The 27784-nt window shown below is 38.1% G+C and overlaps 2 protein-coding genes across 3 annotated transcripts in view; both read left to right on the forward strand.

Annotated features, from left to right (window-relative positions):
* Positions 1-1165, forward strand: part of LOC310902391 (uncharacterized protein) — a 495211-nt gene extending 494046 nt beyond the window's left edge. Inside the window, exon 15 of the mRNA XM_083843892.1 lies at positions 10-1165. The gene's annotated coding sequence lies outside the window, so the exon portion shown is untranslated. The remainder of the gene's footprint in view (positions 1-9) is intronic.
* The window catches only part of NRG3 (neuregulin 3), a 398941-nt gene that overhangs the window by 60389 nt on the left and 310768 nt on the right, over positions 1-27784 (forward strand). The gene's annotated exons all lie outside the window — the stretch shown is intronic.

A 27784-nucleotide genomic window follows, 5' to 3' on the forward strand; every position in this document is an offset into this window, starting at 1 on the left:
AACCACAAGGAGTCTCTAAAATCCAAATGATGGCCATCAGGAAGAACTGACAGACGTTTCACAGTTGTGGCATTTGCAGTTCTGTGGACTTGGAGGCACCCTGCAGAGTCTCAGTTCAGGAACCGCTGCCGTGAGTCTCGTTTAAGACTGTCAGCTACTTCTAGGCAAGTTTTCGTTATTGGATTCCAGATCTGCTGGAACAACTTCATTTGTCCAGTTCTTGTTGCCACTGCAATTAAAGTTTCGTAAACAGTCGGGCTTTACTGGGGAGCACAGGTCCCTCCACACAGGCATTATTGACTCCTGCCATAGACTCCTCGCACAGCTAACAAGACCAACATTCGAGGAGGATGTGTCAGAGGTGTGGAAAGAAGTCTCTTGCAGTAAACCATATGGTCTTCAGGTCTCCTCTGCACCAAATGTTTTGAACAAAATATATGTGCTGGGTTTCTACAGACTGCAAGATGCAATCTTCTGACTTACCAGAAGGAAATCCCTTTCTCCTTGTCATTCTTGAAAAAGCAATATCGATGGAATAAAATGTGGTAAAAATTATAATCTTGTCTGTTGCTATTCTTGAGTAGTACCAGATTTCTTGCAACTGCTGGTAGGGAAAATGTGATGTGTTTTGAAGCCCAGAATATTACTCATTCCAAGACTTTAGTTTAGTTTCTCAAATGGGTAGATTTTGAACAGGAAAAAATCAGCAAAAATAGACTAGGTATCTCTGTAATTGCTTTCACACCTATCTGAAGATATCCTGAGTGCAAGCAATTTGGCAGAACTAGCAGGTTAGGTGAAGACACAATAAACAGTTTCTGTTCTACTAGGCCAGACTCTCCCAAACAGTAGGAATGTTTGCAGATACAACTAACAAACTGTAGCTCTACAGGCAGAATTTAATCAACCTAATGTTATTATGATGACCTGGATACTCATACTGAGAAAAATGAGAACATGCTATTTCTTCTGTTTTGCATCTAGAGGTCTACCTATCCTATTGCCAGAAGAGTTTAATTGGGGAAGATGTGATGGGCTAGTCTGTGCCACTACTTGGTAGAATCTTCTTTACGTGTTCATGTGCCCATTAGGTGCATGATTTGAAATCCATTGGACCTTTTTTTTTTTTTTTTTTGAACAAGAATGGCTTTTGAGGCAGGATAAACTGATACTGAGGGACATGCTCTGAAGTAATTTTTCTGGTTGTATGCAGAAAGAAAACTTGAGCTCTTGAGCAGCTCTGATATGTAGGAAATGGATAATGAGCTGCTGACAATTGTACTTAACTCTCCTTTAAATCAGATACTTAAATATTGAATCTATCACTCAAGAACATGAGGTGGATTTGTAACTACTTGTAGAGGACTGTAGGTCCAAAACTCAATGATCAAATTACAAATGCCATGACATTATTTGAGGTGCCACTTACCATGTCAATAAACTTGCTAACAAGTGTACCAATCCCAGAGCAAACTTTTAATACATCTCAGTGTAACAGTACTGGTGATTTCTAGGTTAGTGCTCAACATTATTAGTATTCGAGTATGTCTATTAAAAAAAAAAAAAAAAACTAGCTTTAAGCAAAACACATGTAATTTGACATTTTTAGTGGAAAATCTTTAATTTCCACATTTTCAAGCAACTTACTAACAGTAGTAGTAAGAAAAGTATGGTTTCTGTACTTGCATTTTTTTTTTTAATTTATATGTTTTGATTTAAAATTACTAATTTAAAAAGTACCTCATTCTGAAACCATTTATTTTGGCAAAATTCTTTAGGTCACTACCACTAAAATTGCAGCATACTAATGGAAGCATTAGAAGGACCATTTCTAATGGAAAGGGAGGAAAATATGGTTAAATAACCAGGGAGAAATTAATCATGATGCCTAATTTGCTAATCGTTAGGATTTTTGATTGTGTTTTTGTATGTACAAATTGAAATCATAATGACAATTATTTTCAGTTCACTAATGCATATCCAACAAGTAGGCAGACACAAGGGGTACAGAAAAGTCTTCTCATCTGTTATATCTGACTCAGATTTTTTCAAACCATGGGATATTTTTATTATTTAAAGGTCGCTTCTTGAAAGCTTTTATGAAATTTTAGTCACATCTGTTGTCACTAATTGGAGCTTTGTAGTTTTACACTGAGCAGTTCACTAAAGAGGTGGAAGTTGGTGTTAAATATGTTGAATGTGGGCTTATTTCAGTAGGCAGTTCCAGGACAATAATTTGAAATATTTCGAAAAGTCACAGAAAGTACAGAGCAGTGGGCAGGTGCCGCGTAGGCTTTTTACAATCGCCACTGAAAATCAAACTGTAATCTCCTAAATGACCAGATTACTTCCCATAGCGAGGAATATAATCATGTTAACAGAAACTGCCTTTGTATTTGCATGATCTCACCTGAACTTTTAGTTGTATAGTTTTCTAATCAATTTTTGATGTTTAGTAGGTGGAACAAAAAGTCACAGGAGCATAGAATCACAGAATGATTTGGGTTGGAAGAGACTCATGTAGTTCCAACCCCCTGACATGGGCAGGGACACCTTCCACTAGGCCAGGTTGCTCAAGGCCCCATCCAGCCTTGAGCATGTGTATGATAAAATACAGGGATGGAGCATCCACAGCTGCTCTGGGCTGCCTGTGCCACTGCCTCACCACCCTCTGAGTAAAGAATTTCTTCCTAATGTCTGATCTAAATCTGCCCGCCCTTAGTTTAAAACTAGTGTTCTTTGTCTATCAGTACACACCCCTGACAAAGAGTCCTTCCCCAGCTGTCCTGTAGGCCTGCCCCCTTCAGGTACTGGAAGGCCGCTATTGGGCCTCCCCAGAGCCTTTTCTTTTCCTGGCTAAACAACCCCAACTCTCTGAGCTTCAAAATGATGTTTTTTATTACTCTGATTCTAAAAATCTCCTTTGGTCAAGATTAAAAGTTGTTGCTTTTTGTCTTTATCATTGTTTACAAAGGGATCCAAAACTGTAGCTCTGGAGTTTTGCATCTGTTGCTGACAAACAAGATAATAAAGGAAAATAGCCCCAAGACTTGAAGAAGGAAGTTGAATTGCATTTTCTGTAGTTAATGTATTAATCTCTTCTCTGAAAAGAGGACTCAGGATAGTTCTGTGTTATATTAAAAAGTAATGCTAGAATCTACAAAAACGTTTACAAGTGCTGTATCTGTGGTAATTTTCTGATTGCTGCAAACAAGAAAAAGGGATTGAAAACAGAAGAAAACAAGACAGTTAAACTTCAAACAAAAATATATAACCTAGCTTCTGTATCTCACAGGTAGTGATTTTGGTTCCATCACAGGCTGCTTAGGTGGGTTGGATTCTGCTGAATTCATTCAGGTATTCAAGGGAGAAAGGCAGTATAGGAACTTACAGCAAAATCATCGGTCTACAAAACTACTTTCCATGTCTGTTAAAATATCTCTGTCCCAATAATAAGTATCGTTTAAGAATTCTGAAAAGAAAAAAAAAAATCATCAAGGTGAACTAGCTATTTTATGCTGCAAACTCATCATTTATTAAGCAACTTGACAGCAGGCTCTCAAGGGAGATTTTGTTGTGTTTACTGTCTTAAGAATGACTGCTACCAGTTTGTGGACAAATACCTGTGTCTGTAGGTTCTACATCCTTGAAGGTTTTCAGAACATGGCAGGACATATCCCTGAGCAGCCTTATCTTAACCTGATGTTATCCCAGTTAGCAGAGAAACAACCAGATGACCTCTAAAGATCTCTTCCAGTCTAATTTGTTCTATGATCCTGTGCTAATCCACTTTATCTCCACCTTCATCTTTCCCTAACACAAAAATTGTATTGAGTTCAGTATGAACACCTATAATTGTGTAACCTCTTCTTATCTTGACAGGTAACACACCATGTTGTACAATTTTCCTGGAAAAAATAGGTTCTGCTTTGTGATATTTTTTGAGACATTTCCTAAGTCAAACAACCAAAACTAAATAGATATGCCAGACTGTAATTAAATGTTAGGTACTGTATATAGACAGAAAGCAATATTGCAATAAAAGCTGAATTTTTTACTGGAGGGTCATAGAAGGTATTGTAATGTAAACCTTCTTAATTTTTTGATAGTTACAGATTTTAACGTTTCAGCTGTTACTGAGATGGAAGATATATTTATGTGGTAGATGCAAATGTGACCTTTGAATGAGGCCTGTGTCTTATTCTATCATTAAAAAAAAAAAAAGAGAGAGAGAGAGAAGACTGCCAGTATCTCCTCCTTTCAGGTCTGCCAGTGTTTCTTGAATTCTGCTTGCTTATTCTTCCTCAGCATTGAATCCAAACATTATTCATTGTAATAATTTCCATTTCTATTGTTTATTGGGGGAGGTGTGCTGATGCAATTACAGAGGAGGGAATGGACACTTCTGATCTGTAGCACTATCCTCCTTAAGTGCTACCAGTGGCTATCCCAGTACAAAGACAGTACAGACAATACAAAGTAAAAATTGACCCCATTATTTCTGTAGAGTGCGCTGAGGCATGGCACTAGACAACAGCACCATTCCTGCAAAGCCTGAACATCTCCTATATTACAGCCTCATAAATCAGATTCAGTTTCATTTATTCACTAAGTCAACTAAAGTATCCTAGCTGGGAGCTCTTCAGGAGAATACTAAATTATGCTAACTTCAAATCTGACCTATCATAAATAATTAAGTAATGTAATTGTTGAGGCTGTTTCCCTGGATGTGTTAACAGCAGGTTTAGCATTCCAATTTACAAGGAGTTCTAAATCTATGTCTGTTAAAGATGCTTTGATCAGTATACCCTCAGATAAGATTTGCAGTGGCATGAGAATGATCTGATGAAGTAGACAGTAGTTTTCAATAAAATGAATTAAATTAATACTTCCGATTACATACTGAAAATGTTCTGAAAATGTTGTGGCCTACATGGAAGATCAATGCAGTAAATGTATTGCATTGAGGTAATCTAATTTTTTTTTTTTTTAGTAATTTGAAAAGTTTTGTATTTCATACTCTGTAAAAGCACAAATTTTTGTGATGTGTGACAAGACAGTCCTTACCTGCTGCCCATAAAAATGGCGATTGATAGGAGGAACTTAGTGTGGTCATTTATAACATGAATTTTTCTTCTAATAATCATGTGCGGTTGTCCCCCCCGTCCCCCCCCCCCAAGTCCCCCAAGTTTCTCCTTTGATTAGCAGTCCAGTTTCTATATGCTTGTCAGGTATGCTGCTTCCCTTTTGTTGAAAAGGTTCAGTGGTGTTGATATTGTCCCTCTACTTAACCAGGTGCTGAGCTGGCCAATCTTTCATTTAAAGGAATGCAAGGCAAATCCTATCAATCCAGCAACAGGATTTTTAGAAGATACATATGCAAAACTAAAACTACATCTTCATTAAATTCCCTTTTGGGACACGACTGATATCTTGTAGTCTGGACAAGCTAGATGTGTCTAAAATTTTGAACACTTAAATTTGGGGTTTTAACATTTTAGACTTTTTGGTCTGGGCTGTCAAATCCATTGTTCGGGCTGGGATGTATACTCTGGTCAGTCCGTTGATGCTGTACCGTTGGAGTTAGTTCTTGTTCAGTCTGTCAGGACACACTGACAATCAGGAGGAGGATAAAGATAGGTGCTACTACTTTATTTCTTTTGTGTGCTGTAATTTTAGGGTCAGGAACATAGTTTTTTCTTTTTTTCCATTACATTTAAATGTGTGGATATCGACATTTTAAGGTCTTTTCTGCCTTCCTGCTCTACAGGTTCCATTTACCTTCCCCTCACTCCCTCCTTCCACTCTTTTTCACAAGATGCTTGGATATGTCTTATAGTTATTGGGCTGCTTTCACCTTTAGGAAGGGTGAAAACTTTTAGGAAAGATGTAATGATTTCCCTTTGTAGTTTATTTTGTGTGTGTGTGTGGTTTTGTCAAACTTCAGATTGGGAGGAGGGGGAAGAGAAGACTGTACTTCCCTGACAAGAAAAAATATGTTATTTTCCCACCAACTGATTATCTCAACCCACTGCCAGGTGTGGCAGGCTCTAGTGCTGCTGACAAGCATCCCACAAGGCACTCCTCGCACCAGCACGGTGCCGGATACAGCAGCTGCCTGGTGCCAGAGCTTTCTGTGTGTGACAGGTACGGCTGCCACCTTGGCAGGAGTTTCCTGACAGTGCCCTCCCTCACACTGGGGAGCACCAAGGGCTGCTGTTCCTGCAAGGGCCCCCTGTGGCACTCAGTGTCAGAATACCATTGTGGCCTTCACCCCTGTTCCTGTGGGGAAGGGGTTGACTCGTGGGATGTCATGGTGCACAGGCCATGCTGCTGAGAGAGGGATGTTGAAACTCCTCACACAGGGCCAGCTGGTAGGGATGTGCAGGGTGTTTGTCGTGGGGTCTCTTCCCTGCATACGGTCACCCCACGCTGCAGCTTCCGTGTGCCAGGTCAGATGCTGTGCATTGCTCCCACTGCGGAGAGGGACGGGAGCCAGCCGTTCGTGGTGTGTCAGTCATGCTTTTCCATCTTCTGACTCGTAATATCTGGCTGATTTGACAGAGCATACGCAATGCAGTCTTGGAAGAGGGTGCGTGAGTGGGGGGAGCTGGCATGAGAGATCGCATCCTAGCGCTGCCGCCGTTCTGCAGTCTCCCCAGCCAGCAGCCACTCGCCTTGCCTCTGTCAGCCATTTATTCATTCACAGCGCAAATGTTCTTGTTTGTATGACAATGCTAATTGAAAGAGCTGTTCCAACTTTAGTAGCTATTTGTTTGGTTATATCCCAGACAGTAACTTCTAACTTAATAAACCAAACAGACAAATGCTCAGGAGTTGTTGCAGCAGTTTTTTGTTGTTGTTGGTGGTGTTTTTTTTTTCTTTTCAGACTGGCAATGTGAATCCAAAACACAATCCCCATCTGCAAAAAAAACACTTAGAAGGGACATTCTGTTCTCTGCAGTTAATTTAAATGAAACGTGTTTGACTTACAGAAGTGTAATTCTTGTAGATTCTGTGATGAGTTAACGTCGTCATTTGCCTCCTAAACTGTTTTACTGTTTTTTTTTGTTTGGTTGTTTTTTTACTTTTCACATGTCTTTTGAATATTAAATTCACAAAGAAGGGATAGATTTGTTACTAGCTGTCAATTTACTCATATAATTAAACAATCTTAATGCAGTGATTTATTCCATTTAAAAGCCATAAAAAGCATGTACAAATTTTGTAGCCTCCAGACCAGCTTGGGATACATACTGGAGATTTTTATCCATAACTATATGGAGTAGAACAACCAGGTGCAAGTGTGGCCTGCAAGGTTAGCTGTGTGAGGATTACGTGGCAGGTGAAGGAGATCTTTGTTCTGTTTTCATGCCATGCATCCTTCTTCAAATCCCAGAGCACTTTCAACACTGCATCTTTCTTTCATGCAGACCTCACGCATTGATCACCTGCTATTTGGCAGTATGAAATTCTCAATTCCAGTTACAGTTTTAATCTCCTTTAAATAAAAGGAATTGTGGCCAAGGGCATTTATGTTCGATTCAGCTGGTTTATTTCAGATGGAAAGAGAGAAGGCAAGAAGCTTAGATCTAGAAATGTCTGATCGCTACTTTGCAGTACTGTCAGCTACTGTGAGCATATTTTGACTTTAAACCAAGTTAGAGATTAATCTTATTAGCAGTACGGATTTGCAAATAAGTAAATCCTTTGACAACAGTAACGAAAGCCAGAAAACTGATTTTCACCAGTGTTACTGGTGCAGAAATTCCTACTTTAATGTTTTACAGCACAGTATTTGATGTACAGCTTTCTTGTACCACAGCACACATTTATTAGTATTAAATATTACCATAGGAGAAAGCATCTTTGTTCTCTGCTCCATGTTAGCTGACAGGCAGTCTAAAAGTCTGACTGATTGTATAGTGGGTACTGTCTGGAAAGCAGTATCAGGGTTAATACTCTACAACTTGGACTAGCCTTTGTCACTGCTTAATGATTCCAGTAGAACACTGCATTCAAAACTTCTCACTTGGTGCTGTTTGACAAAAGAATCTGCTAAATATCTATTATCTATCTATCTAATAATGCCAGTTATTCTTGTATCTAAACCAAACATTTTTATCCCAGCCTCAATTTCATACTGTTTAGCACTGTCATCTGATAAGCCAACTAAGCATAGATGTTGCAGAGATATATAAATGTTTAATAAAAAAAAAAAATGCTATTCCAAGTAATTTTCTATGTGATTTGTGTGGATGCCAGTGTTTTCTATTAGCTCTGCATTTGTTTGAAACTTATTGGAAGAATCTGGCAACAGGTGCTGTTTAATAAATAATAACTATCTGCCAGACAATGTCAGATACTAGAAACAGCCTGTTTGGGAAAGGTAAGTTTTTGAAGAAGCATCCATTATGGTTTCTTAGAATGCTCATCGTTTTCTTTACCACAAATTGTTCTTGCTGAATGTATGAGAACTGCTGCAGAGTGATTATGGATGCTTTGAAGGGAGTCTTGTGTTATGATTTATCACATCTGTATGCTGTGATTCAAGGAATCCTGTCTTCATGTACTGAACTTTGAGAGCAGTTTCACCAATCCTTTATCAGGCTCACAGGCAAACACGTGCAGACATTAGCTTTTTATTGATCTTCCTTTGATATGGCTTGCCCTGTATGTCTAGCATCCCCTGCCTACCGCCAGTTACGTGATCTTGCCATGCTTCTGCCTTTGTGACCCTCTCCTAGAAGCGCTGGCTGCACTGCTGCCCTTGTGCATAGCAGGGCGGCCCAGGGCCAAGCGTAAGGAGCACGAGGGACAGGCGGCAGCTCTGAGTGGCTGCACTTAGCACTGGCAAAGTAGTTGCTTCACAGTCATTTAAAGACTTTTTTTTTCCTCACAGTTCTACCAATAATTCATTTATATCTGGGTCTTTGAACACAATTGGGGTTGTTCAGCCTGGAGAAGAGAAGGCTCTGGGAAGGCCTTACAGGCCTCCAGTACCTGAAGGGGGTGGGCCTACAGGACAGCTGGGGAAGGGGGGTGTATTGATAGGACAAGGAACAATAATTTTAAACTAAAAGAGGGCAGATTTAGATCAGACATTAGGAAGAAATTCTTTACTCAGAGGGTGGTGGGGCACTGGCACAGGCTGCCCAGAGCAGCTGTGGATACCCCATCCCTGGCAGGGTTCAAGGCCAGGCGGGATGGGGCCTTGAGCAACCTGGCCTAGAGGAAGGTGTCCCTGCCCATGTCACGGAGTTGGAACTGTATGAGCTTTAAGGTCCCTTCCAACCCAAACCATTCTGTGATTCTATGTTTGAACACTCAATTTCCATAAATTTGTGTAGCCAGACATCCAAGTTTCTGAGGCAACTTCAGAGTCCCAGATGAAATGTATCACCTATCTGATATGCATGTGTAATGATCATTTTGGTTATTGTTCTAGGTTATTTAGGTAGACCATTAGCTGTGCTTACAGAAACTGATTAAAAAAATAAATAAATCACTCTTACCCTTTTCAAGTTAACTGTGTAATTAAAAAAAACAAACAAAAAAAAACACCACAACAACAAATCACACCGTAAAAAAAGATACTTTCCTCGCTTCCTTCCCTCCAAATAAATTAAGCATATTGCATTTGAATAGCAGAACTGAGTCATGCAGCTTAACTTTTTAGGAAAACTTCTAATTATTTTTACAAGCACAACAGAATTCCAGTGCAAGTGCAGCTGATTTGAGAGAACTAATTAGTGTGCCAAGGATGTGATGACAACTGAGAGGATGCAGTGAAATGTTCCAGCTTCCATTAGAAAATAATGACCTTCTTGGCTGAGTAAAAGTATTTTAATTAAATACCGCCAATTCCTAGTAATCAGTGAACCTATTAGCCATGAAATTTGATTCCCTAATCACTGACTGTTCACTTACACGTTTTAGATAAAAATGGTTCTGCATATCATTTCCACCCTAACAGTACATGGTGGTGTACTGTTTTTCAGATATTACAGTAGCATTTGTGTAGCTAAGGAAAGTGAAGCCATAAACATTTTTTCAGAAAAAGTTGCCAAGTGGTTGACAAGAATCGGTAGTTAACACTGCAGTTCTGCATGTCGGCAATCTGATGCTTCAGTGGGAATCTTGCCTGGCTCTGCTTTGTCATCTGATCAGCAACAGAAATGCAATTGCGTCTTCCTTGATTGGCTTCATCTCTTATTGATGGCTTTTACCATCAGGGAAACTGAATGGGAAAATATCCTTAATGGAATAGAAATATTCGCAAAAATGAAAATTATTTGCATGGCTTATACTCCAGTCTTGTTAACAGCATTTTGGAAACCACTAAAAATGGGCTTTCTGATCTGTTATCAATAGCAAAACAATTTCCACAGGCAGACTTGTAGTAAAAAATAATGGATTTTGTAGTTATATTTTGCATTAAAATAATTTGTTTCCTAGGAATTCAGCCCTATTTTGTGTAGGTATATGTACTGTGCAGCTGCGTGCAGAGTCATTATAAGATTTAATTGCTGTATGGCCTTTTGTAATAAAGTTATAATCATAAAAACTGCAAGTTTCTGTTTGCACATCTTGAGTTGTTACTATGCAGAGTTCATATGGTTTGAAAATGTTTCAGGTACAAATGGAGCTCTTGCACACTGATAGGTCATCAAAAATGGTTAACAGAAAAGTGAGGCATAGGCAGCATTTATAATTAAACAGCTTTGGGTCTAATTCTATTCCCATTGAAACAGAAAAAGAAAACAATTATAGTTTGCTTACACAAAGAAGAATTGCAACTGGGATCTACAACATGACTTCAGGGAGGTGCAAAGGGAGTTGAGTGCGTTTTCTGCTTCTGTGACTTTGTCTTCCATGTCAGGAGAGTAACTGAACTAAGAATATACTCACTAATTTGAGGTTCTCTTGCTGTCGAAAGAAAACAAAAACAAACAAAAAAAACAACCTAGAATTTGGCGTCTAGGTGCAAGGTATGAATTTCTTAACTAGAATAGTGTTTTCAAACATATGGCCTGCTTCCATCTTTGTGAATGACTTGGTTTTTCATAGGTAGTACAGTGAAGTAGCTCCAGCTCTTACAACTCTCATACAAGAGGTTTTTCCCTTGCCATGATGAATCTGTATTTATTTTACTAGCTGCCAGGAGCTCTTACTTACCCTCCTTGAGATATGATACAACACGCTTTAAAAACAATGATCGTCTCTCCATTCACTGCTGAAATTCTGTCACCTTCAGTTATATATAAAGGTGTGCAGCTTCAGTAGCTGTAACAGTATCATTAAAGTTGATTGTGAGAGGGATTGGACTAAATTACTTTGCTGTATCATGAACATAGCAAGTAAGTTGAAAATTAACTTAAAACTTGCAGTCAGTAATGATCAGGGTATTGATTAGATAGAAAATAATTGGAGAAATTTGGAGAAAAATAGCTTGCTATATGGTGTATGTTATACCATCTTTAATGATCTTCAGACTTCTTAAAACATTGGGGTGATTGTCTTTTAAAATAAACATGGGAGGAAACTGAGTTTTCCTATTTGCTCACTCTCCATTTTTAGCTCTTCTCCTAGTCAGGCACTAGATCTATTTGTTCTTTGCATCCAGTTCATGAAAATTGCATCTAAGAAAGCTGAAATTTTAGAAAGTTTTGAGCAGCAGGCATAGTAAGCTAAAAGGAAATAATTTTAGAACAGTTATTGTAATTTTCCATTTTTTCCTGCTGACTATCCAGTTGAACATACATAAGATGGAGCCTGCTGAAAATTTCTGGTGACATGATCAGATCATGATGATAAATCTTGTTTAATACAACTTCCCTGAAAATGCGAGTGCTATAGAGCTGGGTTAAATGCATTTGGGGAATGTATTAGCTCTTCTATTAAATGTCATTCCATTTTAACTTTTGATAAGCCATATATTTTTGTATTTAATGTTTTCTTTTCCAGTGATGATACATTAATGAAGCATAATATGGTAAAATAGGACAATTGTTTAAGGGAGAAAAGGAAGAAAAACAGAGCATCATCTCACCAAAGTCCTTAGTGTAGCTATAAAATCTCTTTGGATATCACCACTTTCACTTGTGGCACTGTTTAGGGGTGATGAATAATTCTATTTTGTGTAAGAATACTGATTTTAAATAACTATGATCTAGAAAAGCAGCACTAATAATAATAATAATAAAAAAAATCAGTAAATATAGTTGATTAGAATTCAGGTGACTTTCCTGTCTGTTATGCCTGAGTAACCATTTTGTGCTTCCCTATGTTGAATTCTGTGGTTGTGCAATTGTTCCCTTCAGATTTGCATTTATAGTTACTGTAAGTGCATTACTAAGATCACTGAAATATATACTGTGGTATTTTGTAAGCCTTTGGTTCCGCTTCTGCCCTCCAAGCCGTAAATAATAAAAGCTAACATTTAGAAATAATACTGAAAAAGAATAGTGATTTGTTGATCTGAAGAACTTCACAGAAAATGACAGCAAAGTATGCCATCATTTTGTATTGCACTTTGAGACGCTTGTACGTAGGAAGAAAGAATAGCTCAAAGAGCTTAATATCACTTTCGCTGTTTTGCTTTAACTTCCATAAAATTAGGGTTTTTGATTAAAATATAAAACACTTGCTAATCAATTTGTCAATTTCTATACAACCAGAATATTATTTTTTCTTGATACTGTATTTATGGTTGCATATTGGCCAAAACTAAAAAACACGTCTGCTTTGTACAGGCAATAAGAGACACAAAATGCAGGAGAGGAAACTTGAAAACCTCATGAATGAGAAAAATGTAAATAAATTGCATCTTTAAGGCATAAATTAACTGATTTGTTTTCCTAAGGTCTAATAATTTAGCTGCCTGCTTAGAATCATCAGACCTATTAATATTCCCTTTCAACTCTGGAAGTTTTTCTAATTTCAGTATTGGAATTTGGTAAACACATTTAACATACATTATGCTGTAAAGATAAGAAAGGGTGGGAAACAGGTCTGAGGAATCTAGAAATGATTGCCTTATAATGACCACAGCTATGTCACTGGAATCAAATTGATAATGGGAGATGTTTGCCTATCACACCTCATCATCAGGAAAGGATAATGAAATTGGAGATACCGGTGTAACAACAACAACAAAATAAAATAATTTAGAAACTGCTCCTGGAATTATGGAATATTTTCCATATTTTTTCACAATTTAGACACTAAATTATATTAAGCTCTGTGGCAGTAGACTCACTAATGTGGGTGCACATCTTACAAGCACAAGTTTATGATGCAAAAATGAGCACTATAATTTGGTCTGCGTCTACTCTGAAGATGTTGATAATGGTCTGCATGCATATGACCCTTTTAGCTGCATCTAGAAACCGGAAGACCTTTCTAACTGATGTGTTATATTTGACCATCAGTTTATACTGGCAAATTGAAAGAGAGGGAAATAACAATAGAAGGATTTAACTTAAAAATATTTTGGTAGGTTTTACAAAAGTGTTACATAAGCACACAAAGGTTTTACAAAAAGTTTTATGAAAAGTTTTACAAAAGCATACTCACCACTTATGATATGAACATGTGCAATAAATACATACGTTTAATGATTAATTTTAATTCATACCAGAAATCTCTTAATTTTCACCTTAGTAAATAGTAAAAGTAATGAGTGGGAGTTAGGGAAGCATAACGTTCTACAAGTAGTAGGAGAACATAAGCATCAAAATAATATTGGTGTATTAATATAACAACAGTAGCAAAAAATACTAATGTTAATTATTAAAAATGGTGGAAAAAGTGTAAGCAAAATATCACGAAAAACTTTCTGTGGAAAGGTTCTTGGAATATTTTCCAGATAAAATATTAAAATACATATTCTTTAGGTCTTAAAGAGGTCTTAAATGGTGTATTTTTTTTAATGGAAATAATCTTTGTAAGTAATGGGGTAAACTGTATCATTTAATCATAGTACTAAATATTAACCGCCACCACAAAACAAAACGAACAACAACAACAAAAAAAACACCAACAAAAAACAATCCTTCGCATGTCCTTCACTGTAATCTCTTTATCTGATTCAATAAGAAAAATAATCAGAACAAATACATATTGGCATATGAAGGACTTGAGGAGAGAACCAGTTAAGAAACATGAAGATGAAAAGAAATACTGACTGCCTGTTTAGTTCCTGAAATTTACATATGCTTACTTGCATGAAAGAGAGAGAATGAAGATACAAAACAGAATAGTAAAGCATGCATGTTATCCTTTTCTATATAGAATTTAAAAGGTGAACCAAGAGCAATCAGAGAGTTTGTCTTGAATGTTATCATTTGGCTTTAAATTCAGATGAGAACAATTCATTCCTTGAATCGAGGTACCTGCAAATTTTTTGTGTACTTTTAATTTCAAGCATCATGCTGCAAAGTAAGTAGATTAGTTAAAACAATTGGCTTCAAATTTCTGCACCCTGGAGGATTTTCTGAAGTTTTGTTTGTCATAGCACTGAAGATATTCCTAAACAAAACTGATATTTGATCAATAAAACGTTTATTGAATATACTCAAAATTGAAGCTATACCATTGCCAGAAAAGGAACACTTTTGGAGATAAATTCATTTTTAATATCATCTCAAATTATTGAATATTTTAATAGAGGTAATGCAGAGGACCATATAGGAAATCAGGAATTTCATATTTAAAGGTCTGCCTGTAGTCAGTCAGTTGTGATTGCTTGCCTTTCATTTGTGAATTTGATTTGCCATATGGCATGGAAATAAGACAACTAGGCTTACCGCAGGAAGACAGTACTGATATGCAGACTGAAATGGAAGATTAGATTTCCTTCCCAGATCACTGTAAAGAATGGGCTGAACATTGACTTGAGACTTAGTTGCAGTAGGCAAGGGTACAGCTTCCCTTCAGTCTCAGCTTTGTTCTTTCAAATCACAGCCTGAGACCTGCTGATGCTGTCAGAAGAAGCATTAATGCTTTTTGTTTGATTTTGTTGCTGTTGGGTGCTTTGTTTGTTGCTGTTTTCTGTAAGCTATGCCTTCTCAAGCTGACAGGAAGTGATGCTACGCATCCTTGTCTGCATAATTAGCCTTAACTGGTCTAGTACAGAAATCCTTTTCAGGGATTTCAGACTTTTGTCTTAGTAACTAAAGAAGGAGCACATGACAAAAATTAAGGGACAAATTGTATTCTGGTGGGACAAAATACTGTTGCACATTCATCCTATGAAGTCACTCTTTATTTAATGGAGACAAGAACTTCCATTTAAGTAATCACAGTGAACAGAGAATCCTACTTTTTTTTTCCCTTTTTTTTCCCTCACCTTTTTTTTTTTTTAATAAACGTTATGCAACTTTGTGCTAACATGCATCAAAGTGCTTTGTTGATGAGCCACTCTATTCCTGTCTTTTGAGTATATGATGAATCTGAGCTGGGAAAAGAAGAAAATCACTTTAAAAACTCTGAGATGCTGTTATGAATGAAGGAAGGTTCTGTTCTTGGGTTCTTCAGTACCTTCAATGGTAAGAATCCACAGCCTCACCTCCAGCAGCCCTGAGTCCTCTGCCTAAATCCTTTTGTGTCCGCTCTCATAATATAATTATTCTCACTGAAATACCAGTAAGCTCAGGTGGCACCTTGCTATATCAAGTTTTACATTGATTGGTTATCCCTGTTTACTTCAGTAGCTGTTACTTTTTTTACTTCTGCATATCAGAAGCATCTCTGAGATAATCCTTGAACCTGTATTGCTTTGTTGGAAATCCACATAAATTGAGATTTTAGCTAAAATAAACTATTTAGGATTTATAAAATAGATTTGTAATCTGCTTCCTTCCTTTCTTCCTTTCCTTCCTTCCTTTCCTTCCGTCCTTCCTTCCTTCCTTCCTTCCTTCTTTCCTTCTTTTTCTGGTGATTCAACTTGTTATTCTTAACTTTCAGCTTTTTTAACTTGACATTCACCACTTGATGAAGAGGTCCACAGTGACCATATGGGATTATCTGAATGCTAGCAAACATATATATATTATATGTATATATAATATTGAAAGCTCATCAACTATGCGTGCATTAGGAATCAGATTAAACTTTATTTTGTTCTTTGCTTCCTCTCTGTTTCTGAGGGAAGACAGTTTACAGCGTCTTCTCTCTAATTCTCATCAGTGAAGACTGACTGCTCCAAACAGTCAGAGTGCTTTCACCAAACTACTGGATTTCTCCTGTTTGATCACACAGTCTAACTCTTAGGTGTCTTCAGCATGAGCAGGAGGTAACATATTTCAAAAGGAGGTGGACTGAGTGACAGAATAACAAAGATACTTCCTGCTTCACTGATAAAGTCCCATAGAAAAGACAAGGTTTTGACTACAGCTTGATTTGCTGTTTCAGTTGATCTGCTGAGTGGCTGGCCTTTTAGTCTGGACATGGCAAATCCTTTGTCTCAGCAGTCTCGGAAGTTTTGTGATTAGCTTTAAGACTGTCAGCTTTCTGGTGCCTCAGCATGAGCCATGCCGGACAACTCTAATGTGCTGGGGGAGTTCTGCTTTGATAGGATCGGAGTCTGTCTGCCTGAACATGTCCATCTGGAGTATTGCCCTAAAAATTAATTTCCACTCCTACACTTGAGGTTTGCAGAATGGGAACAGTGTAGAACAGCAGTGGGCAGAAGGACTTAGGGCTGGCAAATTCCTGTTCGGAGGTATAGCCACTGATGTAGCCACTGTTTGCCAGTTTAAAATTTCTGTTGAACTCTTAGTATTCCAAATCTCTCTATAGCAAAATGAAGTCTGCAGACATTGGTTATTTTCTCTAATGCACTCAGACTTAAAAATCCTTAACTGTAGAGTGAAAAAGTTCTAAACCAAAATCTGTCACATTACTCTCTTTGAAACTGGGAATTCCATTGCAGTATTAGTTATACAATATTAGACTTTATAAAAAGAACTGGAACAGCTTTTAGATTTATAAATGCGTCAACGTTATAAAAATGTGCTAGTAGTTGCAAAGTTTCTGTGTTGGTGAGCAAGTACATTTGATTAAGTGACCATCTGGTAAAATGTTTGTTACCAGTGAAAACACTGAATTTTGGATTTTTCAAGTGCTGTGCATGTGCCAAGTAAAATGTGGGTAAGAGTTATAGCTGCATAAATTGAGTGGGCAGTAATTGGACCATATACCTTTCAATCCTACTCCTATCAATCTAAATAAATATTGTTGTTCTCAAAGCCATTTTGCTTAGCTGATCCGCTCCATCTACAGTCAATTGTTTTACCCTGATGCAGAGTTTCTGTGAAGAAAAATTTGACATTATTTGCATCTGTACAGAGGCTGGATGATGACCTGATTTTTGGGATACTTACCATAGAAATAATTAGGCCCTATTATTGCATATATAAATGATGATTTAAGTCAGCCACGTCACCGTATACATCAGGCCTCAGTGTCATGGCATTTGGAAAGGTTCTTACTGGTGTGGCTAAATGGCTTGTGGCTAGAAAAAGAGTTTTGGCTACCACACTGACCTGCCTAGAGCTCCCCTCTGCTATGGATATTGTTGTCTGGCATGCTAATAATAACAAATTCAATAATTAATTGAAGAAAATGCTAAGGACAAAAACAACATCATGGTCTCCTTAGAAGAGTTGTTGTAACTTCAGTTCATTGAGAATTGTAGGAGCTTAATGTTTGATGTTTTGACCACTTTTTGACCACAGCATCGATGGCTGTGCAGAATACAATTGTCTTTTTCTCTCCTAGTCCTTGGTGCTTCTGTAGCCTTTCCAAGAAACCCTCAGCATGAATTTGTAAGATATCAGCATGTCAAAAATGTAAATACTTTAAATATATAAAAGTCAAACAACTTTCTTTTTAATATTTCTAAAAATTTAACCTGGTACCTATATTTGTCCTTTTTTTACTTATCACTGTTTTGAGTAATATGGTAATGTTTTTGAGGCCTATTTTTTTATTCCTATAAAAAATGAAAAAGCATTTTTTTTAAGCCTGTCAGGTTTTGTTTCCTGGATGAGGTTAGGTGTTCAAAGATAGATACTGTCCATGGAACGTGTTATCCTGTTTTAGTAAGGTCTTTTTTCTTTCAATGACAATTCTAGAATATTTATGTGTATTCTATATATAGACAAAATTTACAGTAAGAGAATACTATATATAGAGAGAGAATGTATTTTCTTTTTACTCTGAAATTCTAAGGCAATTATAACTCTCAATAGAGAGTTGTTTTTTTGAAAATATATTTTACAATATAATGCTCAGTAAAAGTCAATTTGTCACTAATTTACTTAAGGCAGAATGGAAGCATGAGGCCATCTAGTCAAAACTTGCACCTTAGCAAGAACAGCACTGAATTCAGAACTGGCTTCTTAGAGCTTTGTCTAATGGTGCCTTGAAAACCTCAGAAGGTGGAAATAGCACAGCCTCTCTGGCAACATGTTCCAGTGCTTCACTAGCCTCAAAGTGACTTTTATTTGTTTGTTTGTTTAACTTATGTACAGTCAAACATATCCTATTTCTCTTTATGAGCATTGTCTCTCCTTTTGTTGCCATGCACCACTGTCCACCAGTTGGGAGTTAGTGAAGTTTAGTCCTACAGCCATGTCCCATTACTCTTACAAATATTTCTTGTTTTGGAAAAAGCTCCACCTGGGAATTTGTGCATTGCTGTCCCTTAAATTTTATATTTGATTTGATCTATATCTATGTTGTTTATTCTAGCAGTGGAACTCAGATGTTTTATGTCCTTTAATGTCTTCGCTCTTACCCTGTCAACTTCTGCTGATAGTCTGTCCATATAAGTTTTTGCAATATTAGCAAATTTCTAAGCTTTTTGCTAATTTAAAAAGACAAATACTTTAAATGAGAATATTAATTTTAATTCATGGAATTGTGCTTGTAATCATTATATTCATGTATACATTGTCTAAAAATATGAAATGGCTGTACCATTGCCTGTACCTTGTACAAAAATCTCAAGTCCTCTGTCTTTTAACTATGGAAGTATTAAGTCAACTCCACAGCTTTGTGAGGTCAGGGCTGTTCTGACTATACAGCTACAGTCAGCAGCAACTGCAGTGTAAAGGTATTTCTGGATACATTTCTGATAAGCATTGTTCCACAATGACAAAGCCAGCCTTTGGAAATGTTTCTGCTCAGGAGTAAAGTTTTTCTTAGCTTGTTATCGTTATTAATAGAGGTCTACTTCATTACAAGTAGCAGTGGGTGTTTGTTGACTCTTGGTTTTGACATAGGAAATGTCACAGTTTAACTGCTGTCAGAATATTAAAAAGTTTTAATATTTTCCCATGATGTCTAATGAGCTGGTATCCGTGGGAGACTGAGAAGACTAGATATCACTGCTATATTCAGTTTTATCTTTGATCCCAACCAGTTTTGAAGTGCAATTGCCAGAGGTGAAAACTAAATTGTTTTTACAACAAGAACTATTCTGATTCAGGGAATGCAATGCCAGTTGTTCTCTTCATAATTTACCATGTACATCACTATGTCTTCATTTCATACACTCATGGAATGAGTAATGAAGTGGTGGTTATTTTATAACTCTGTCTCCTTCTTTCTGACATTAAATATTGAAGCTACAAGCACTTTCTGAGAATTATGAGATGAGGAGCTTAGAAGAAGAGTTGTTTCTTTGATAAACAAAACACTGTGTGCTAAATATTAATTAATCAGACTCCTGTTGATTGCATTTATAAATTGAGGAGACTTGGAAGAAAGGTGTTTTGTGAATGCTATGCTTCACGAGCATCCTATAACACTTTCAAAAATTGTTTTGAAATTGCTGGAAATAGTTGTTTATGAACTTACCTGTTTTTTGGTGAAAGATGGTGTGAGCAAAGAAGAAGAAAGCTGAAGAAAAGTCATGGTCATTAAATACTTCCTTTAAAAATAGAAAAGAAATGATGAATATATGCATTTTGCACTCTTAAAAAGCAATCCTTGCTTTCCTGTTACGGTGTTACAAGTCTATAATTTCTGTTATTTTTTTTTAAATGGAGAAGGATGAGAGAATATCTGTTTTTCTGTTATTTCTGGTGTAATTTTGTTGTGAATTGTTCAAACTTAGGTCTTTGGGTTTATTTCAGCCAAGCTATACCGACTTACTTGGAAATATATCTGTATATATTCGCTGCTGATCAATCCCAGAGTACTTATCCTGTACCTCGATGAAAATCTTGCAGTTTACAAAACCGTGTTTGTGTTTTGAGGTGTATTGCTTGCTGAGAACCACAGGGTGGGTTTGTACCGTCAGTGCATTATGCCAAGCTGCCTGGGGATTTACATGCTGCCCATCAGCTGAGGGCCTTTGCAGTTGTCAGTCTGGCCAACCAGCTGTCAAAATGCTTTCAGTCCACTCATTACTTGAGCAGAAAATAACATCACTACAGAGAGGACAGAGAGCCATTGCGGCTTACTGTGACACTTCAAAAAGCAAATATATTGATAGGCGATGCCACCAAGTCATCTAGGGTCTGACTTGATCATCTGCAATTGGAGAAAACTTAAATTAATTCAAATGTCTACTACAAGTTAGCAAATCAGCAACTGATATCTGATGAGATCTTAGGTGTTGCCCTGTGTTGTGTTTGGGCTCCTTCTGTCTTTAGGTCAGGACAGCCTTGCTTTTGTTTTTTGTTACCTCCCTGGACTCCATCAGCTCCATGACTATATAAGCTCCTGAACTAATTTTTATCCTGTCCAGTCAATACCCACCACAGCCAGCTTCCCCTTCAGATTTTTGTCCGCATACTGCAGTCTCCCAACTGCTTCAATCCAGTCCATGATATCAATGGGTTCAGTTAAATGTAAAGACCCATTCTTTGTTACGAGGTTTGCTTTTTCTCTTCTTCCTCTTAGCAAGCACATGACAAAGTTATTCTGGGAGCTGTAGTATGTCTAGATAACAGTACCTCCCATTGAAGTAAACTATGTTGAAACCTGGGATATTCTGCAAATGCTTTTAGGAATCTTTGAGACCAATATTGTGTCTTCTTGTGGTGTTTTTTTTTTGTTTGTTTGTTTTGGTTTTAATTTAATTGTATGCAACATTTTTAATAAAGGAAACACAAAATATAAATATGTATTAAAAGCAGCATTTTGTGTTTGGATAACGTATCTCGAATTATGAGATAAATCATGCTGCCCAAGATGCACTAAATTACATTGGATCAAATTACATGTATTTTCTATCGCCTTATGTTATAATGGACTTTCTAATGACATCCATATGTATATTATCATCCATAATCCAATGGTATATGTACATATACCATTCAGATGCTTTAAAATACCATCAAGGAAAATTTCTAAAAATACTGGTTTTTGGTGGCACCTTCTGACAATGAATTTCTTTTGTGTCTTTGGGCTGTTAGTGCCTGATAGAGTTCTTCTAGAAAACAGTGCTAATTACCATCTTCCAATTTACAACCATGATTAGCAGAAAGTGTAAGATAAAATATTAAGTCACCAGCTGTATAAATATCAATTAAAATAATCTACTTGCAGAAGGTGGGTGTGTGGGTGGGTGTCTGCAGTTGTGAAATTCCCATAAAGGAAAATTTCAAACTGAGGAGCGAATGTGGCAAGGAGGAGAGTGAAGGATGTTGCATGTTCTGTTTTCTGGGGAAAAAAAAAAAAAAGGCAAACAGATTGCAGCTGGTTGAAGTGTGATGTTGCACAGCAGTCAGTTCCCGTGAGGATGTGGTTCATTAGGAGGATGGCGAGCAGGAGATGTTGCTGTCTCCATCCTGGAAATACTGCCGCAGACGGTTTGTACTCTGCGTCCACGCAGAAGGACCACTCCGGTGGCCCCAGCGGTTTGTGCTGCTGGGATCTGTGCACAACCCAGGCTGCAGAGTGGTGTCTGCAATATGAAATGCATATCTTTTCAATCACATGGTAGTGCTTTCATTGTTCTTTAATTACCCTGTAAGCTTTCTTCAGGATGTAATCCTATGCTATGTAGATGCTTCTCTGTACAGAACAGAGTTGCGTAAAATTAAGGGTCTTACTGAAATGATATTTCAACTCTACAAATTATTTTTCTTTTGTTATTGTTTTCTACTGCCATGCCAAAAGTTCTCCTTAGTGCTTTCTAGCCAGATGAGCAGGAATTCCTAATTCAGATAGCACACCTCTTTTTTAATACGGATATATTAACAGTAGTTTCATTGTTTACCTGTTTCTGTTGGAAAACTTCCAGTTTTCTCTCTCCTGTTTAAGCAAAGCTACGCAGATGTCACCTAGAAATCTAGACCTATAAATGGTAGGCTTTGTGGCAGAAGGGAACTTGATAGCTCATGTGAAAGCCCATGATGACCATACCTAGTGCCCGGAGAGGCTGTGTCTCCAGCTGCATGCGTGCTCAGCAGCCCTCCTCTGAGCAGGGATGTGGGCACTGCTTGTGTGCATGAGTGCTGTGCGAATCGGGGCATACAAGGCACCCTATCTGCTGGGAATGCTACCTTAAGTTTTGTTAAGCAGGGACGTTTTGTTTGGTGAAAAAGTGGAAAGCTATTGGCTGCTGTTGCTTTCAATAGAGTGCTAGCATATAAAGAACTTTGCATTTTATACGGTCATAGTACTAGAAATATGTGAAAATCACAAAGGTAAAGAGGAGTGAGGTTTTCAAGAAAAGGATCTGTAAAAATAGATACTTTCTGGTACTTCCAAAGACTTCTGAGAGGAAACATGCTAATCTTTTTATAAATACCAGTCTTCCTTGATGCTAATCCTATGCAACTACAGAAAGAAGAATTGATTTTCTGTATTGATGTGGCTATTTCTGCCCAGGCTATAGAGGCAGGACATGTTTTTTTATTGATTTGGCCCTGAACTTCCCTGACTCTTGATGAGCACAAATGACAGAGCCGCTCCAAAGAGAGCTGTGAAGCAGCAAGGGAACCGGTACTGCCGCGTTTGTGAGGCTCCCTCGCTGCTTCACAATATGAATTATACATTGGATTACCATCATGGCAATTAGAACAGGATCCAGATGTTAACTGTGTGACCTGTACTGAGTGCTGCTCCTTGGAGTGCTTGATCTCTGCGTAATGGTAAAGGGAGATATTTGTACTATAATTATAGAGAAACGATGGGGCTGAAAACTTGAACAGTACTGGAACGGCTTTGTGTGTCCAGGGGATGTTGAGCTTGTTACTGTCAGAAGAATAAATGAAAAGGAATTCAAGAGAAAAATGCATTAGGAACTATTAGATGACATTTAAAGCTCGGGCAGGGCAGATTTTCCCAGTAACTTTTTGGAGAGGTTTCCAGCATCTGGCTGAAGGCAGCCGGGGCACCTTCAAATCCTGGAAGCTTCACTTACGCGTCTACTGGGAAATTGGCTGTTGTGGTACTGAGTGGTTTGAATTTTAATCTCCGGGAGACATGAAGGTACCAGTAAAGACACAGGACACCTTGCAGGACAGGGCATTTTTCTCTGGACAAATAGCAGATTACATAAGGCCAGATTCTCTGCTCTGTCACTATGGCCAAACTGTTTCAGTGCTGCTGCTCCTGATGGCTCGCACTGTGGTTTTGTAACAGAGGAGGCTGGGTTTTATAGACTGCTTCTCTGCTTTTTGTTTCATTTGGTTTTAACACACGCACTTAATTTTAATAAACAAGCTCGTCTTTTTTGAAGCTTTTATGTAGATGACAGAAGAAACATGAGCATGTCTTTCAAAAATAATAACATCTTAAATAAGATGCTGTGTCATTCTGCAAACTGCATCCTTCCAGTAATGCGAGTGTTCTCCCACTCCCTCTTTATGCTAGTAGATAAGATGAACTTGTTACGAATTTACTTGCTGGTTCTAAGCAGATCTAAATCACGTTGTCAGCATGCCTCTTTGTACTATCATCCTTTAAAAAAAAAAAATCTTTATAGCTTTCTTGTACCCAGCCAAAGGCAGAGAGATAAGGCTGAGCCCTTTCTAGTACGTGTGTAATTTAAAAATCAGAGAATATTTCTTGCACAAGAATCAATAAAGTATGAATATAAAATTGTCAGGTGATAGCAACCGTGTGATGCAGAGGATTAGCAACTTGTCCTTTTATTATCAGGGGCTGGGTTCAAGCTTAGCTACAACAAATCAGAAATAATAATATGCTGCATGGGCTTCAGTAGTACTGAACGAAAAGAGCGAACGTTGCATAATTCCCCAGGCCAGCTGGGAAATATTAAGCGCCGCTCTAAACTCTTGCGGTCTGTTCAGACCACCTATGGACTCTCAGGGCAGCGCTTGGTTGTTGGTTATTCTCTACCATCGGGACATGCCTAGCCCACCGCACGAAGGAAATGCTGTTCGTGAATTCCTCTTGGGATGAGCTCAGGAGGCAGCAGTTTTCCCTCTCGGTGTGGCTGCGTCGGAGCTGAATCGAAGAGGGGCTGCTCAGCCTCTAGCGGGCATGGGCACGGGCACGGGCACGGGCTGGCTCCGTTGGCCAGGCCGGGAGTCAACCAGCACCTTCCTCGGCAGCCTTTGACAGCCACAGTTGCTATGGGAACCTTCTGAGGAATGACCTCTTTTAGTGTTTAGATAAATAAGCTGAATTTTCACTGTTATTTTTCTAACAATGTCTAATTTTCTCTGGGAGAAGCAAACCGCAAATGGATTCAACACACTGTCGATCCGACCTCCAGAAAATATATTAAATATAGATTCAGCGTGCTGCGTGCATTTGTATGTGCCTGTTTGCCTCTCCTGGAAGCACAGGTACAAGGGCAGGGCATGGCCTTGATACTAACTCAGCCCAGAGCTATGGTTTTAATTACAGCTCTGAAAGAACTGTGAATCACCTTGTGAAACATCAGTTAATACCTCAAATAATTAGCTGTGATAAATAGAGTGAGTTGGGCACTCCTAAGTAATTGCTCTGTTTCACCTGAGAGATTTTTGCATTCCAGTGGTGGGTTAGCAATTCCCATGCATGCTTTGTAAATCCGCTTGTAAACACTTTTGGACTGAACAGAGTCAGGAGCGCCCTGCGGAGGAGTGCCTGGCTTGCAAGGGGTGCCCTAATGTTCCGGGGGAAGGAAAAATGTTATGTTAACATGCGATTGATTTCAGCATGAGCAGTGGCAGTATTTAAATACGGAGGTATCTAAATAAACTCTGATTTATCGGTAGAAGTGAAGCATGAAGGATCTCTGCAGCTTGCCAAACCAATTTGATGTAATGCTGCATACTTTTCCAGGTCAGATCCACACACCGATAGCGTTTCACCTGTGCGTGCTTAGAATCAGGCCCTAAGGAGGTGAGCCAAAAAAAATAGCTTAACTGTAGAAGTGGATCACCGATTTCAAAAGTTCATGAAGACAACGGTGGGACATTATCCCCTTGGAGGCAGGGCACAGATTTCTGTCTGCATAGTTCATATTAGCAGGCCTGTCCTGATGAATAAGGACAGAAGTTTTAATCAAGCTATAATAATTAGACTGAGTCAGTGATTTGAAGAAACAATGTCTTCGCTCAGGGCGGTGCACTGTATAGGATAAGATGTGCCTGATAGCCTCTGCAACATCTGGCACAGGACAGTTGCATCTGGTTTAGGGCAATCTGAGTTTTTAAGCAAAGCTTCTAAGGCACCAGTCCTGATAAAACATGCCTGGTCAGGATAAACACAATTCATATCTGGTGGAGATTTTTTGAACAACGTGACAGCTTCTAGTTCATTATTCTGGAGATTTACATACAAAAGAAATAGGAAAGCAGTAAAAGTGCAGTACTGCTGACACCAGTGTAACAGATGAATGCTTAGTACAGCAAAGTGACAGAGAGTGCATAATTTTGTTCCCAATCACCTGAGCTGAAAGACTTTTTAAGCGAAAAATTCATTCAGAGGTCTAAATTTTGGCTGCGTTTCCAGTGTTGTGCACTGCACAAGGTAACATAGAAGATTCTCCTTATGCTGTGACAAACTAATTCCAAAACAGATATTTGCACAAAGTAAAATTTACCATATTAAAAGATAAAGAGCAAAGAACTTCTAATAGAGTTGACATGAGAGTTTATTGTGGCCTTCTTTTGCCATATTTGAATAATATCTCAGAGATTTGCAAACCTGTTGAAAATTGTTTTCATGTTCAGAAGCTCCGCCAACCGGAATCATAGAATTATGAAGTAAATTGTGCTTTTTTAGAGACTTAAGGTTCTTCTCTCATGCCAGGTTTAACTGCCTTTTTACTGCACCTGAATTTCTGTTCTCTTGTGTATTGTGCATTGTTTGATTTTTTTTTTTTTAACTTGTAATTTTACTTGACCAAAAAAACTGCTTATAGGTATCTTTATTGGACTGGAGAAAATGATGTTTTACCAGTTTAGCAGTGTTACCTGTTTTTTAAATTTCTTCGACTGATTGCATTATTCTGGTTAACTAGTAACTATCAAAGATGCTATTAAAAGTATACTCTCATAAGTTATGCTTTACATGTTTCCATCATCCCATGCAAGCAATAAGATATCAGGTTCTTACTTAGAGAAGTCATGTGAATTAGCCTTCTGGCAGACACATTTTTCTAACCTGTTTGCCAGAATGAGAAACACTTGATGCATCAAGAGAAGATACAGACTACACCAGAACTGGAGTGGAGTAGCGTGTCCCCTGATCCAATAAAGACCCTTGCAGTGGCTTGCAGCGGGGCTGGTGGGTACCTCTGCGCCCAGCCTGCAGCTGCCTGCCCTCAGGAGAGAGAAGCTTCTAGAAGCTCACCAACATTTCTGATATTGCAAAAAGTATAAAATTATCAATATAATTCTATTTTTTTATCCCCTGATAATTATAAAAAATCTAGCTTTCTTCTCAGTAATCAACCTTTTACCCTTATTTAATTTTTAGATTTTTTTTCCAGGCTTCTTATTTTCTCTTTATCTGTTTTCATTTTATCTAAACTGTCTGGGCCAACATAAACTTACAGAATGTGGTATTTTAGTGAAAATTATCATTGTCCTGTTTATCAGTTGACAGTTTGCTGATTTCACCTGTGAAGGTTTTCTCTAAATACAAGAACAGAACTTGATACCACCTACTTCAGAGTAATTGCTGTCTGGACAGCCTTGATCTGGTGCTGGAGATCAAAGTTGTTCTTTACCCTTACCAGGTAAAGGACTTAATCTTGCTGGTCTGGTCTGTATCTCACAGGAAGCATGGGCTGAGTAGAGGAGCTGATAAGTAATACATTTTATCTAGAAGTTAAAATTTCACTGCTCAGCAAAGCCAGCCAGATTTCAATACTTATTCTGATGAATAGTTCATGTCCTTACCTTCTTGACTGTGTGCTTACAAATGCCAAACGACTGGAGCAAGGCTTTTAGCTTACATGCCATAAAGAGCTTGTTTGTTTGACTGCAGCAAGTGAGGCAAAGGGTTCTGCTGGTACAATCCTTACGTATGTATGCTACAAGAGCATCCTACCTGAGCCTGGAGCTTCAGTCCATTTGGGATTGTCATCATTAGCAGACACACACTTTGCTGTCCCATTGGATTTGGAGAGATGTCTGAAATGTGGAAGTGCTCTCTTCACTTGCAGGTTTAAACATCAGGAGAAAAGAAAGCATGAGCAAAGCATCTGAAAGTAACAAGTCCTGTGAGCAGTGATACCAGACAGATGCAGTGTGGGTTACAAATAGGGCTGCTTTGTCTCTTAAAAACAGATGTGTACAACAAATGCTATCAGTTTTCCGTAAGGATCCGTGTAATTTGTTTAAAAATGCAGGTG

Source organism: Anser anser, assembly GCF_964211835.1.
Source record: "Anser anser genome assembly, chromosome: 7".
Classification (NCBI taxonomy): Eukaryota; Metazoa; Chordata; class Aves; order Anseriformes; family Anatidae; genus Anser; species Anser anser.